General features: G+C 36.2%; 1 long non-coding RNA gene across 1 annotated transcript; it reads left to right on the top strand.

Moving 5' to 3' along the window:
• Positions 1-179: 179 nt before the first annotated feature.
• Positions 180-14820, top strand: LOC144365480 (uncharacterized). Its single transcript, XR_013423958.1, has 2 exons — positions 180-3300; positions 3372-14820. It is a non-coding gene; the product is annotated as an uncharacterized LOC144365480 (long non-coding RNA).
• The last annotated feature ends 2003 nt before the right edge of the window (positions 14821-16823 follow it).

Here is a 16823-nt window from a genome sequence, read left to right as displayed (position 1 = left end):
AAGTCCCCCCACTAGCAGAATAGAATAGACATTATGATTGATGTATGTACATTCCATGTATGTATTATATGTCAAAATACATTCTGCTGTCATGTATGACTAAAAAAAAATTAAAATAAATTGTATGGTAAAAACTAAATAAATAAAAATTCTAAAAAAAAGCAGGCAAGTTACTTGAAAGGCCACTTTAAATTAAAAAAATCTAAGTATTCAATAATCATAAAACGCAAAAGTTTTAGAAATTAGATGATGTGAAGTAATATCACATCATATACACAAATTAAATAGTATTGATGAACATGTTGAATAAATACATTCTCATAAACAGAAATAAATAAATAAATAAATAAAAGTCCCCCCACTCAAGAAAGGTTTTGACTTATTACGTATGCATGGCTTAACTTTATGAAATTAATTAGTAGTCCTTTATGTACAGCACAAGGCATTATGGGAAGACTAAGCAGCAGGAAAAACCAGCCTGCAATTACCTAAGTCACTTAATCAGGTAATTTGATTTCTTCAATAGACTATATTTTCAGAGCAGTTTCAGGTTCACAACAAAATCAAGCACAAGGTAGAAGATAGACAATTTAGGATTGGAGATGAGGGTGGGAGGTAGAGCAATTGACTAGCATGCAGGAGTCTTTGAGTTCAATACCCAACACTTGGGGGGGATTATTTAATTTCAATTTTTATTTATTTATTTTTATGGTACTAAGGATTGAACCCAGGGCTTCACACATGCTAGGCAAGCATTTTACCACAGAACTATTTCCCCAGCCCAGATAATTTAATTTTGAAACAATCTGCTATATAGCCTAGATTATGATTTTATTTGTCAAGCCAGATTTTTATTACAGAAATAGCATTAATTAAGACTTTAGATTTAAAATATCTGGATATATATAAAAAGCTCAGACAACAAAGAAGATGTTTAAAACCCTCCTTCCAGGACCTATATGATGAATTTTGCCATACTTAGGTGGTCCAGTAGAACTGTAAGTTACAAAAGTGGATCTAGAAATGAAGGCCATAAAATTACTAATTTTCTAATTAGCAAGGACATATAACATCCTCCCCCCACTCCTACGATGATTTGCACTTGATGATTGCTTTCTTCTTATCATCCGAGTCAAGAACATTAATTTATTATATATCTACTTTTGATAATACTGTACCTTGAATTAAGTGATAGAATGAATAGAAAAATCAACCAGATGCTACAGAGGAGAGAGAAAACATATTCAAAATAGCCAAATCAAGTGCAGCATAGCTTGTTGTAGAGACCATCAAAGTAATTCCAGTGAAGTGTTTTGGGAGAATGATTGCTACCTGTTGTAATTGAGGATTCGTAATGGAGGTACTATTTGAAGCAGTCTGTAAGTAGAATTAACTTTCCTATGTAGGGATGAGACAGGAAGGAAGGGTATTTCAAGAAAAGAAGTAGCACAAACAAAGATTTAGAGAAGAGAAAAAATAAAAGATGTTTGAGAAATTGTAAAAACCTGTATTATTGGAAGGAAAAGCTTGGTTCAGGAACAGTGGGTCATTTGCCCAGAAAAATCCATGTTATATTATAGCAGGTCTTGAACACCAGCTGAAGGGCACTAAAAGGTAAGTATTACTTATTTTGTGCAAGGCACCATATTAGATTCACATAATTGCATATTTGATTTTCAAAAAATAGTGGTAAGTGGCATTATAATCATTTTATATTCTTTGCTCAGAATCACAGAGTAAATGATAGAATCAGACTAAACTTGGCTCATTTATCAAGATGAGCTCTGCACTGCACACCAACACAATGCTCCTATTAGAATGAGTTCTGAAGGCCATGGGAACGATGACCCCAGATTTTATCAGTCCTACCTTGAAATGTCTGAACCTGATCCATTTCTAATCTCCTCTCATACAATCTACAGCAATAGCTTCCTCTTGGACTGCAGCCTTCCCATTGTTCCTTCTTTTCCCCACTTCTTCCCCACTGCCAGAATAATCTTATGGCAAGATTCCCTTCTCTAATTTTCAAAATGGTAGTACTGCACCCAGGGTAAATTATAAATTGGCACCCAAGACCTTTCATACGCAGGCCCAACCTGTTTTTCCATCCTCACATGGAAGGACTCCTGATTCCACCTTTACTCCAAGGCACATCCGCCTTTTGAAAGTATCTTCCTTTCCACACAAGACATAGAAGACAGAAAGGGATGGCGGATACTTATGCTATGAACCTTGGCTCTTAATGTTTCCTCTGCTCAAAGTCTTGTCTTTGCTTATTGTTGGTCCTTCCCAATTGTCACCTCAGTAGAGCCTTTTCTATCCCTCCCCAGTAAGAATTCTTTGCTCCCTTTTGTGTGTTCCCTGTCTGGATTGATAGCTGTTTACCTGCTGACCTTCCTGACCTCTTCCCTCTACTTTTTCATTGTCATGTTAGATGTTAGCTGTCAAAGTTTTTACTTACTGGGCTTTACTTTATATTTATTGAGTACTGGGGATTGAACCCAGGGGTATAGTATGGCCTCTATGAAGTTCAGGAGAGTCATTATAAAATTAAAAAAAAAAACTTGTACAGCTTCCTCTCCACTTAATAAAACAATAACAACAAGTTCTCTATTGGGTCAAGCTCTTTTCGTAGGTTTCCCACAGCTTTATTGTGTATCATGTTGATAGTAGTTTGGAAATCAGGATCAGGTCCTCACTCCCCAGTTGTTTGAAATTAGACACCAAGAAACACCGAAACAAGTTTAGAAGGCAAGTTTTATTTAAGAAAGTGACAGAACACAGAGAGCAGACTTCTCTGCAGAGAAGTTTGAGCCCAGAGTTGGGTGCACAGGGGAGTGGATATGTCTTGCCTATTAACAAATCTTAGATTTCCTCTCCGGGTCTCCTCTCCATAAGTGCCCAAGGGCAGGAAAAGAGCAGCCTAGGGGGTAATCATTAGCATACCTTGTGTTGTGAGAAGATAATCCCCAGAGGTGTTAGCAATTGGTTGAGCTGTGAAAGTGCTGGATGGAGGTGTAAGGGACCCATTTCCTTTTCTTTGATAATCAAACCTGGTCATTCACTACCTACCTGTTCTTTGCCCCAATCTCTTCCCTTTCTCAGATTACCATGCAGCACCTGGGGAGATGTTGGGATCTGGAATGGGGAGTGGTCCGGCATAACCCATGTTGTACTCTGCCTTTCTTCTCTACTGTTGAATCTCATTCACTTGTGACTCAAGTTGGCCTCATCTGAGGACTTCATCTTACCAGTCACCTCCAGAACTGTTGGATGCCCCATATTACCTGAATTCAGTAGGTAGGTGACCTTATCCCCAGATCAATGATGATTGTCCACACTCAATATTTACTCCAAATTCTTGCCCACAGGGACATGACATCTCTACACACAAAATGCAATGAACTGGTGTTACCGCTGTTGACCGGTGACGAGTCCTTGCTTCCCCAGTGTTGAAGAATAACACCAGAGAAGCACGCCGAGGCAAGGTCAGAGTAGAAATTAGAAGTTTATTACAGGACAGCAGAAAAGACTTCTCCCGGAGGAAGAAGGGGACCCAAGAGGTGGAATCCGTGGAAGTGCGGTTGCCTCTCCATTTTATAGTTTCTTTCAGTGATGGAATGTAGGAGGAAAGGCCTGAGGGGTGGGACATGGGTGGGCCAAAGTAGTAGTCTGAGCCAGAAGGACTTCATTAACACTTCTTTGGGATGGACTTTGGCCTAGGGCCTTTTCAGGACTTCATTAACATTCCATGAGTTGTCCTGCTTTTCCTGGAATCATTCTCAGCATGGCCTCCATTTTAGATTTCACTCGGTATTAGACCCGATTTATCTAACTACACTGACTACCTAACTTTAAAATCTGGCTTCACTGGGCTGGAACATGTTCAGTGGTAGAACATGTACCTAGCATGTGATAGTTGTGGGGGGACTGAGTTCTTTTGTCAGTACTGGGGGGTGGGGAGTAAGTAATTAATAGCTATCAAGTGCCTAAAACAAGTCTTCCTGGAAGGAAACACTTCATCCTCTGAAAGGATAGTATCAATTTCCCTTTCCTTAAGACTAAAAGACAGCTTAGACTTTCTAGGATTAGCTGGTTATTGCCAATACTGGATCTCTGTTTTTTTCTGCTATTGCTTCTCCATTGGAGATTGTTTCTTGAGGCTCCTGTTTCTGGGTTTGCATTTCAGAAATCTGAAGTGCTCTTTTTCCTTTTCTCCCACCCTTAGATTCCCCAATTACTCATTATCAATTTTCTTCTTTTTACACTTGAAAGGGATGAATATACATTATAGTTCCTCAGCAAAACCCAACTGTCCTCATCATCTAAGTTGCTGTGAAACTGCAAAGAGCACAACTTTGGGTTCACATTTCACAATTTAAAAAAATACAAGCCTTACTTAAAATGGGAATCCATCTCAACAGGAAATCTTAAATTGAAGATCTTTCAAGAGTCCCCAGTAGCAGATCACAACCCAGGTAGATTGCTTTACCAAGAACTAGTGTATGACCCCAAGAAGAGGTCAGCTTCCACCCTAGACAGAAGACCAAGATCCCCTATGAGTCCTATGTTGAGTCCCCTCCATAGCCTCCAGTTGTATCATTCTTACTGACCGTATATTTTTCTATCACTGTATTAAAATTTCCTTATGCCATGTCTTCTCTTTCCCTTTTTGCCTTCCCTGTAATTTCCTTCTTCCCTATTCCTCACTGAACATCTCCAAAACTTTTGTGGAATTAATTACTTCATCTAAAAATCTTTCTTAAAATTGTTGCTTTTAATCACCCTTCCTTTCTTGACTCAACTTTCTGTCCCTAAATTCGTCTTTCCATCCTTAAGTTCTCACAGTTATTATTTTAACTGTTTTGACCCCCATGGAGTTAGGAAATTTTTCATATATTTTATATCAATTAAATAAGTATCCAAATCAAATTTGGATCTCTTTTAGGAAAAGTCATGTTTGTTTTCATTTCAATTTCACAAACAGAAATTTTCTATGTTCTGATTTCTTTATATATATCATTTACTCTGTCAATTCTGACTGAACTTGTAATTCTTTATTTTTACCCATGGAAAATGCAATTTTTTAAAAAACGTGAAATAACTCTAACACGGGTACTGTCATCTGGGAGGACCAAAGTTTCACATATGGGAAAGTCCCAATCAAGATATTCCTCTTACAGCTATATCCTTTTTTTTTTTCTATCTTGTATGATAGAAAAGATAGCTCTATGAAAAAGGGTTGCCCCCATTTCACTTGGTTATCCCCCCAAAACATGGATCTCATTCCAAGTAGAGAAGCCCAATAGTATCCCCTTGCACATTGAACAGATTCATGTTACCGGTTCCATCTTGTTAGCCATTACCACACATGTAGCTCTCAGACTATTTCAATTCCTCTGTCCTCTTTAGTGCTCATCATTGGTCTTGACAATGGACTAATAACTGTGTCTCCTGAAGATGCAGAAGCTGACATCAAATGCTATTGTATTCTTTTTTCACTACTAGATGTGAACCTTGAAAAGGAAGCCGATAAGAGTGGTAGAAGATCTCCAGGTCTTACTGGCATAGAGAAGATTTTGAACAGTTTTAGAAGGCAGTTGAACTAAAAAAGTAGTGAAACTCTGCACTGGTTCTCAGGTAAAACATTGGCATATGAAACTCACATTTGAATTGTTTAAGACAAATAGTTGATGTAAAAATGGTGTGTCTGGCTAGCCAATAGATAGAGGGGAATTAAGAATTGTCTTTTTGAAGTAGGGAAAATTTTGTCCTAGGCCCTTGTCTATTTATGATAATGCCATTAGAGTTATTTAAGAAGAACTAATTGTTGACAATGAACATTATTATTTAAAGGAGTCCTTAAATAGATCCAAGAGCAAAAGGTCATTGGGAATCTTTGCTCACACACATCTAAATATCAAGAGAGTGGGAAGGGTTAGGTATAGTTAGTGGCTGGGATCTTTACTATACTCTTGGCAACTGTATTAGATATGTAGAAGTTTGTGAAACTTAGAGCCTCTGTATTTCTATTCATTAGGTTCATATATATCCTGGAAACCAGACTCACTTCCAGCACTTACTAGATTCTGCTGGCTTAAATGAAGTCTCCGTCCCAACAGTTTAAAATGGGGCTTGTTTTAACCAACTGTTTTCTATTGAAGGCCAGCTTTCAATCCTTAAGTAGCATATCTACCAGGAATCTTTTTTGTAGCACTTAAACCCCCTGATAAATATATACCTAAAGGACTTAAAATCAGCATATTGTATTAATGCAGCCACATCAGTGTTTATAGCAATTCACAATAGCTAAACTATAGAAGCAACCTAGCTGCCCTTCAATAGATGAATGGATAAATAAACTGTGGTATGTATACATAATGGGATATTACTCAGCACTGAAGGAGAACAAAATTATGGCATTTGCAGGTAAATGGATGGACTTGGAGAACATTATGCGAAGCGAAGTAAGCCAATACCCCAAAACCAAAGGCTGAACATTCTATCTGATAAGTAGATGCTTATCCATAATGGGGGGGGGGCATGGGAAAAATGGAGGAACTTTGGGCAAAGGAAAGGGAGTGGAAAGAAAGGCTGTATGGGAGCAGGAAAGATGGTGGAATGAGATGGACATTATTACCTTAGGTATATGTATGACTGTACATATGGTGCAATGCTACATCCTGTACAGAGAAATGAAAAGTTGTGCTGCAATTGTGTACAATGAATCAAAATACATTCTGCTGTCATATATACCTAATTAAAACAAATAATTAAAAAAGAATAAAAATCATTAAAAGAAAACAAAAAACCTGACAATGCCTCTCAGTGAACTACTCAATGAATTTCTTCACTTGTAGGTGGTCCCTGGCCTGGTGAGTTAAAGACTCAGCTTTGTTTTTTAATTCTTTGAAATTGCAATTGTGATTGTTTTGCTTTCTCCTCTCCCCGACTTCTTAAAATTAACATTATGTTTTATTCTAGGTGTTCACTTTTGATTTTCATTTCGCATGAAACTTCATTAAATTTAATAAGGCTTTGACTACCTGTTTTTGTTTACTCATAGTGCTTATAGTCTTAAGAACAAGAGTTTTTCGAAATGGGATTCTCTTAGGGTATAATGTCTGGCAGTTAAAACTATTCTAAAAAATAAGGAAACATTCTTAAGGTATGTTAAGGAGAACTGTAAAAATTTCTTTTTGTAGATTTTCTTTGTTGAAAAATCTTATCCATTTTGCCCATCTTTTTATTTTCTTTTTTAGTGTTTTTATTAGTGAATTAAAATTATACACAAGTGGGGCTATTGTGATATTCATGCACACACATCAACTTAATTCCTAAGTACTTCCCCTTTCCCTTCCCTTTCCCATTTCCCTGTTCTCCTTGCTCTACTGGTCTTTCTTCTAGTTACTTTTTCTCTATTTTCTTTAAAATTAACCATATCTTGTTTAATATAAAAGCCTTATCTTCTAACTCTAGTATTGGAATCATCTATGGGTTTTCCACTTTTCTTTTTAGATACTTATTATTATTTCTGCTTCTTTTTTGTTTTTTTTTTTAAAAAATATTTAGACGATGATGGGCTTTAATTTTATTCATTTTTTTATATGTGGTGCTGAGAATTGGACCCAGTGCCTCACACATCACAAGCACTAGGCATGTGCTCTACCACTGAGTCACAATCCCAGCCCTTCTTCGTGTTTTTTTAGCAATCTTTTACTGTATTCTGAACATTGTGTTTACCTGTAGAGGTTTCTGGTAATATTTTCCACAGGGTTAGTCCTTCCTTCCTTTTGCCAGATAGGTTGAGAGTATAGTCAATCACAATTGGTTCTTGAGCTGGTTGGAGCTGGGTTTGTAATCTATTAAGTTCAGTCCACCACTGTTTTATCCCTAGTCCTCAGGATTGATCCTCTTGGCTTTTGACTGACATACTAGATAGGCTCTTTTTTCTCAGTCTTGAAGGTTTTGACTTTTTCAGGTCTTATATTCATTTCCTATCCTTATAGGTTCAAAATCTGACTAATGTCTTGAAGAGAAGACCCATTGTATACTACTTAACAGCCCCTCCTCCTGGTGGATTTTCTCTCCAAAGCTCTTTGTGACAATCACAGTTTTCACTGTGCCTTTCCTGCTCAGCCCCTCCAATCTCTGTATCATCTTAGAACTCAGCATGTTTCAGGGGAAAAATCAAACCATGTGTTTTATATCTTTCAATTCTTTTTTGCTAGTAATACATTAACTACAAAAAGCTCCACGGATTTCTCTTTTCAACAGCAGTCTCTCTGTGATAGAATATATCTCTGTATCTATCAGTCAATCATATATGTGTATGGGTGAAGATATTTATAACTTCTTTACAACTCTCATCCTTTAATTCCATTTTATTAACTTCCTCTGGTTGGTTAGTTTTAAATGGCATCTTTTAACTTCTATTTTCTTTACACAGTTGATAACCTCATTTTATTTTCCTGTTTCTCTCTCCTTCACTTTCAATTCTTTATGTGCATTCTTTCTGTTTGACAGAGTTATAGATATTAAAGATTTTTTTTTTCAATTCCAATTCATCCTGAGGATAGTCCATGTTTTGTATTTACTATCCCTGCACTGAATCATGAAGGTCCTGATCAGAGATATGAATGGAAAGTACTCCCCCAAGGGATGGCTAACAGCCCAACTATGTGTCAAATTTATGTTAACAAAGTAATCCAGCCACTTAGAAATCAAAATCCTGAACTACAAATATTTCACTATATGGATGATGTATTATTAGCACACAAAGCTAAAAACACATTGCTAGAATGTTATGCCACACAAACTTATTAAAGAATTATAATCTAGAGATAGCAATAGATAAAGTACAATTAAATTTTCCAATTAATTATTTAGGAGTTCTATTATCCTCAACCATGGTCCGTCCACCAAAAATTCAAATATGACTAGATCAACTCAAATCACTTAATGACTTTCAAAAGTTATTAGGAGACATAAATTGGATAAGGCCTTACCTAGGTATACCAGTAGGAGAGTTAGGACCTTTATTTGATATCCTAAAAGGTCCATCAGATCCAAATTCACCCCGCATGTTAACGCCTGAAGCAAGAAAGGCATTAAAAATCATTGAAACATATATGGAAAATATGCATTTGGATAGAATTTATATAAGTTTGCCTTTATTATTTATTGTACTACCAACAAAAAATATTCCTACAGGAGTATTTTGGCAAGAAGGTCCATTATTATGGATACATTTATCTTATTCTCCTAACACTATTCTTACTAGGTATCCTGAGGCTGTAGGACAATTAATACTCAAAGGAATAAAAGCAGCAAAGGGAGTGTTTGGAATTTCTCCCAATAAAATTATTACTCCATATACTATGAATCAAATTGAGGAATTAGCTAATGAGTTAAATACTTGGGCAATAATCATGTGCAAATCTAATATTTCATTTGATAACCACTTACCATCTAATCCTTTATTGTCTTTTTGGTCATCGCATCCTGTAATTTTTCCAAAAATGACAAGAAAAACTCCTATCATGAATGCTCCAAATATATTCACTGATGGGTCAAATAATGGTACTGCAGCAAAAGTTACACCTGATCAAACTTTTACATTCTTAGTACCCAAACAATCAGCTCAAAAGGTAGAGCTTAATGCAGTATTACAAGCTTTTGTGATGTTTAAAGATTCTGTATTTAATTTATTTTCCAATAGTCAGTATATAGTTAATGCTATAGTATCCCTTGAAGATGCTGGTAGGATTTCCCCTTCCTCTACTGTTTTCTCTTTGCTTTCCACTATACAAAGTCTAATCTGGGACAGAAAAGATCCATTCTTTATAGGACATATCAGGGCACATACAGGATTGTCTGGAGCCCTTAGTTTGGGCAATGATTTAGCAGATAAAACTACACATGACATACATATTTTCTCTACACTAGAGGAAGCTATAAATTTTCATAAAGGTCAATGCTAATACTTTACAAAAGCATTTTAAAATAACTAAGGAACAAGCTAGACAAATAATAAAACAATGTCAAAATTGTGTGACCTTTTTACCACAAGTTAATCTTGGAGTCAATCTTAGAGGATTGATACCTAACCATATTTGGCAGATGGACACCACACACTTGCCAGAATTTGGAAAATTAAAATATTTGCATGTTACAGTTGATACTTCTTCTGGATTTTTGATGGGCTTCCTTCATGCTGGAGAAAAAACTAAAGATGTTATAGCTCATTGCTTACAAAATTTTGCCACTGTGGGCGTTCCAAAACAGTTAAAAACAGATAATGCCCCTGGTTATACTTCTACCTCTTTTAAACAATTTTGCTCATCATTTGGCATTACTCATATAACAGGAATCCCATACAATCCACAGGGACAAGGTATAGTTGAAAGAGCTCATCAAACTATTAAAATGTACTTACTAAAGCAAAAAGACGGAATTGGGAAGGGGTATATATTCCCCAAAGATAAACTTAAAATAACCCTTTTTACTCTAAACTTTTTAAATTTGGATTCATCAAGACTTAGTGCTGCAGAAAGGCATATGTGTCCAAAAAATGTACATAAGCCCAAGGTACTTTGGAAAGATATTCTAACAGGACAATGGAAAGGTTCTGGCCCAGTAATTGTCTGGAGTCGGGGGTCTGTTTGTGTGTTTCTACAGGAAGAACAGCAGCCGATTTGGATTTCAGAGAGATTAACCAAGGTGCTGACCCAGTGATTGTCTGGAGTCGGGGGCCTGTTTGTGTGTTTCCACAGGGAAAACAGCAGCTGATTTGGATTCCAGAGAGATTAACTAAAGGGATTTCTACAGACCAAAAAGAAGATGATTTGGCTCAAATCCATAACAGCTGATATCCAAAACTCCAGTTTGACTATTCTTACATCTGCAACAGAACCAGCATGCTTTTTTTCAATAACTATTTTATTATTGCCCTTTCCCATATCATGAAGCTCTATTTTGTTTTTTGAGCTCATACAGACCTAGGTTAATATTTTGCTGATCAGTTCTATTTTTTGACTATACAGTTTTTAAACATTGCAATGGAGATTTCACCTGTAAAAAGTTATAAGGCCTTTACTATTATGTTATGTGTTGTATGTATTATATTATGTGTGCACACTTGTGTTTTGTGTTATATGTTTGAATGTAGGTATGTCCATATATCATATATGATGAGCGTTCATGAAAAAATGGATCCAAATATTTTTTTTTATTCATGTGATTTAAATGGTTTAATTTAAATTGGGTAAATAACTGTTAAGAATTGTTTTAATATGTAAACAAAAAAGGAGGTTAACAGATCTGTTTGTTTACTTTCACCTTTCCTTTTCATTATATTTAAAAGTTCTCTTCAAGATAATGTAAATTGTTAAGAAAATTGTTTTCTTTTAGTGCCTTCTGGAATGTTACACAATTTTTTCTTTAGCCATTATTGCCAGAATTCCTATCTTCATCCCAGTGCCAGTGAAGACAATGTAAATTGTTAAGAAAATTGTTTTCTTTTAGGGCCTTCTGGAATGTTACATAATTTTTTCTTTAGCCATTATTGCCAGAATTCCTATCTTCATCCCAGTGCTGGTGAAGACAATGATAAAACTAATCCACAGTTTCTGCAATAGCCATCACTGAACTGCTTGCAGAACTTGCCTAGACTATGTGTCACTTTTATGCATTGTGAACTCACTTGTATGCATTGTGAACTATCTGTTGGTGCAGCGACTTGTGGTAGTGTTGGGGTATTTTTGCTGATGATGTCATCGGTGGTACAATTTTTCCAACAAGAGCCGTCAATTGGCTTGGTGTATCTTCCTCCCTTCTGCTTGTCATGACAAAGACCTCTTCACAGGTGTGGCTGTATACTGGACCGGTAGTCAATGATGGGTAAGATCCAATTACAATGGTACCAACCTAAGATAGGAGGCTGAGGTCAGCTCATCCGAAGACGGGTAAGGACCATATGTAGTATTGGACAACCTAAGGCAGGCAGGGTCCCTAAGCCACATGCTTGTTGTTTAAACAGAGAGGGGGAGATGTTGAGAGCCACAGCCAAAGGGGCCCCAGCAAACTTCCAGCTGCCGGCTGATGATTGGCTCACAGTGGCCCCAGCAACATCTAGCTGATTGGCTCCTCTGTGGTGATGTTCATTGGGCTATTTCCCTGCCCTTCAGACCACAGAGCTGCTCATTGGGGGACTTCTTTGGCTCTGCCCACGCAACCCAGCCAATCGGCCTCAAGAGCAGGAGGATGTTGGGAGGTGGAGAGGCTGGTGTGTTTGTGAGAGAGGCTTGTGGGAAGCCAGTGGTGGCAGTTGGGCTCTGAGGGTTTTTTCCTGAGGAGCTGTTTTGTTTGGCGTGTGTAGTTCTAAAAATAAAGTTAGTTTCTTTTGACAATTGGCTCCTGAATTGTGCCTAGCCAGACTGCAGCATTTAATATTCACTTTTTTTTTCTTTTTTGGTGAGACAAGGTCTTACTATGTTGTCCAATATGGCTTCAAACTTCTACCCTCAAGTGAGACTTCTGCTTCTGACTCCCAAGTAGGATGCCATTACTCCGGGCTTTGCGTTCCATTCTTTGACCCTTGTACCCATTCTATTATTTTGGTTTTAATTTTGCCATCAAATATATTACATCAGTTGCTTTGCTAAATTTTCCAGTTACCTTTTGTTTGCATAAGTTCATATTCTAATCAGTTTACTAAAATATTGTGAATAGCAGGTTCAAAAATGTATCTGTAGCCAGCTTGGTTGTCTATGCATATAGAACAAAAGAATCTGAGTTTTTCTTTTTTTGTTTTTTTTTAATGATACTCCATTGTTGCCTTGATTTTGGTTTTCCTCTTGGAACATGTAAGATTATCCTAATAGCTTTAAGTGAATTGATTATTTTGCCTGATGACCTGGGTAATTTTTATTATTTTCATTAATGTTTTATAATTTTAAAATAGTATAAGTCCCAGAGTTTATAATTTTACCTATCACTTTTCAATTTTATTTACGGTATTCTTGAATTATAGTTATATATAGATTGTCCTGTTCCATTGCTTTGTTTTCTTCTATCATAATACATGTGTTGGATTTTTTTGCCTGTTATCCAGTACTTTGCTTTTATAACTGTATGTCATTTAAATTGCCTTGGATGCTTCTTTTCTCATTGATATTTATTAAGTTTTCATTTGAATATTTTTGCCTTGAATAGTGGCAATTTATTCTTTGTTTTTGAGAATGTATTATTGTTTCCTTCAAATTTTTCCCCAGTTTGATCAATACTTGCAATCTTTCCTGGTTTTTGTCCATTTTGGTTTTGAATTTTTGATTCAAGTTTTTTTTTTTTAAAGGGAGAGTGAGAGAGGAGAGAGAGAGAATTTTCAATATTTATTTTTTAGTTCTCTGTGGACACAACATCTTTGTTGGTATGTGGTGCTGAGGATCGAACCCGGGCTGCACGCATGCCAAGCGAATGCGCTACCGCTTGAGCCACATCCCCAGCCCTTGATTCAAGTTTTTACACACACATACATCACCACTACTTCACCTACATCTAATGTTTGAAGATATTTTAGTTTGGAGCTTTGTCTTAGGTTTTACTTTGTGAGAACAAAATTTTATTAGATGAAATGTTGCAATTGTGATTATTTTGCTTTCTCCTCTCCCCCCATAATTTTATTCTCCTTTAGTGCTGAGTAATATTCCATTGTGTATATATACCACAGTTTCTTTATCCATTCATGTATTCAAGGGCATCTAGGTTGCTTCTACAGTTTAACCATTGTGAATTGAGCTGCTATAAAATCTTTTCCTTGAAAAGTAGCTCTGCATTAAAAAAAAATGTGCCTTTATTTTTATAGTCCTATTGTGGAGATGTTCCTAGGTAAAAAAAATGTTTTCTTCTGTTGATATAGTTGAGTGCAACTGTTTTAGTAGGTAATTTTATAGTTTGCTCTTGGAACATGTAAGATTATAGTTGTGGCAGTATGTATATGGGGTGAGGTGGGGTGGGTGGCATGATTTTTCTTTTGTTTTTCCTTCAGGGTTTTTTCTTTTCTTTTTTTGGTACCCAAAAGGGGCATTTACCCACCGAGTCACAAGCCCAGCACAATCCCCCACCCCCTTTTAAGTTTTGAGATAGGGCTTCTCTAATTTGCTGAAGCTGGCTTTAAACTTGAGATCCTCCTGCCTTGGCCTCCAGAGTCTCTGGGATTACAGGCAGGTGCCATTACACTCGGTTCTTCAGGATCTTAAAATTTCCCCCTTACTATCTTCTTTCCCTTCACTGCCATGTCTTTAAGGGGGGCACACTTCTTTGCCAATGTAGTTGATTTATTCTCAAAAGCAGTTCTTATCTACAGCTTTACCTCTGGCCTTACTTTCAAGTCCTCTTCCTTTAAAGCCAATGCTGTAACCTACCAAGATTTAGGATTGTCCAGTGTTTGGCACGTAATATTTGGCATCCTCTTTCAGGGCTCAATTTTGCCTCTGTTTAGTCTATGTCATCTACTCCCATTTTCTCTTTTTCAAAGTTTCTCTGAAGTATTGCTTCCCCACTCTCCACATTCAGTCTTATAGAAGTGTAGCATACTCTATTGGAAATCTGTACTTATCAGTTTTCTGGCAATTTAATGTTTGTGGTATGCTCTTTCTCCTAGTATTGCTGAAGCCATGAATCATGTCATCTTCATACACCTCATGGTTTTCTGAAGAAGATGTGAGAAGAAATGCTGGTTTAGGCAGTTGAAGTTATCCTCTACATCCAGGTATAATTTACCTCTGTTATCTCTTTTTAATAAAAATTTATCTCTATTAATATGTTCTTCCAATTCATTCATTTCCATACCCCGATAGTCTGTTAACTAATTTATTAATTCATTCTCTCATTGATGATCATTGAATTTGTATTTAATATTTCATTGTTACAAAAATGCTACAAAGAGCATATTTGTACATATTTCCTTGTTCACACATGCATATATTTCACTAAGATATTGTCTTAGTTTGTTTGGTATATTTATAACAAAATACCTAAGGCTAGGTACTTTATGACAAGAATAATTTTATTTAACTCATGGCTCTGGAGGTTTAAGTGCATGACATTGGCATCTGCTGTGCTCTGGTGGGGGCTTTATCGTGGATGCTATCACAATGGTGAGAGTGTGTGTAGAACTGGGAGAAAAAGATCACATGGCAAGACAGGAAGCCAAGCTACTGGGAAAGTGACCAGGGTTGCTGGTTTTTTTTTTTTTTTTTTTGTACCAGAGATTGAACTGAGGGCTGCTTAATCACTGAGCCATAACCCCATTCCTTTTTTTATGTTTTATTTTGAGACAGGGTCTTGCTAAATTACTGAGGCTGGCTTTTAATTTGCAATCTGCATGTCTCAGCTTCTGGAGCTACTGGGATTACAGGTGTCTGCTACCACACCCAGCTAGGCTTACTATTTTTAAAACATCTCACTTTTTTTATTTTTTAAAAATTTTTTTCTTTTTAATTATACATGACAGTAGAATGTATTTTGACATATCATATATGCATGGAGTATAACTTCCCATTCTTATAACAACTCACTTTAAAAAATTTTTGTAGTTGTAGATGGATACAATACCTTATTTTACATATACAATATTTTATTTATTTATCTTTATGTGTTGCTGAGGATCCAACCCAGGGCTCACATGTGCTAGGCAAGCACTCTACCACTGTGCTACAACCCCAGCCCAACAATTCACTCTTAAAAAGACTGATTCACTGCTACTAGATCATACTCACTCCAGTTAGCATTAATGTATCAATGAGGCTTGAGCTGCCATGATCTAATTACCTTTCACTAGGTCCTCCTTCTTAAAGGTTTCACCACCTCAAAACCATCAGACTGAGGACTTAGTTTCCAACACATGAACCTTTGGTGGACAAATTATATTTAGATCATAGCAGGTATACCTACATCTGAAAAGTGCTAGCTAACAGACTATGTGACTCTTTAAGGGTATTAGTTAATATACACATATTAAAGATATGTAATAGCTATGTAATAACTTTCAACAATAAATGTAATAATCTACAATTCTTCCACCAGTTAATAATTCTCCTTTCACTATATCCTTGAGTTTATTACTAAAGGCTTACATTTTTATCAATCTAATGGATGTGACATATTTATGCACATTCTTTGGATAATTAGTCAAAGTCTAGTTTGTTTCATATTTCTTCCCACTTTCTACATATTATAAATATATCTTCCAAGTTTGTGCCTTCCCTTCTTTAATAGGTTTAAAATAAAAATAACATAGATGTTTTAAAATTTAACATTTTCAAATAAATCTTTTTCTACTAACTCAGTTTTGGGGCAGGGTGGGGGGGGAGTACTAGGGGTTGAACCAGAGGTTTTGAGCTACTTCCCAGCATTTTTTATTTTTTATTTTGAGCGAGGGTTTCACTAAGTTGCTTAGGGACTCTCTAAGTTCCTGAGGCTGGCCTGCAACTTGGGAACCTCCTGTCTCTAACTTTTAATAAAAGGTTTTATGAAAACCTTTGACATCAAGGTTAGAAATATATATTGGTATATTTTCTTTTTATAATTTTTTAAAGTTATACATGGGCACAATATCTTTACTTTGTTTATTTATTTTTATGTGGTGCTGAGGATTGAACCCAGTGCCTCATTTAAAAAAATTTTTTAAAGTGAGTTGTTATAAGAATGGGAAGTTATACTCCATGCATATAATATGTCAAAATACATTCTACTGTCATGTACTCATTCTGCCAATGAGTCACAACCCCAGCCCGGTATATTTTACCTTTCACATTTACTTT

Source organism: Ictidomys tridecemlineatus, chromosome 7 (genome assembly GCF_052094955.1).
Source record: "Ictidomys tridecemlineatus isolate mIctTri1 chromosome 7, mIctTri1.hap1, whole genome shotgun sequence".
Classification (NCBI taxonomy): Eukaryota; Metazoa; Chordata; class Mammalia; order Rodentia; family Sciuridae; genus Ictidomys; species Ictidomys tridecemlineatus.
Note: the sequence above shows the minus strand (reverse complement) of the source record. Positions and strands in the feature narration are given on the sequence as shown.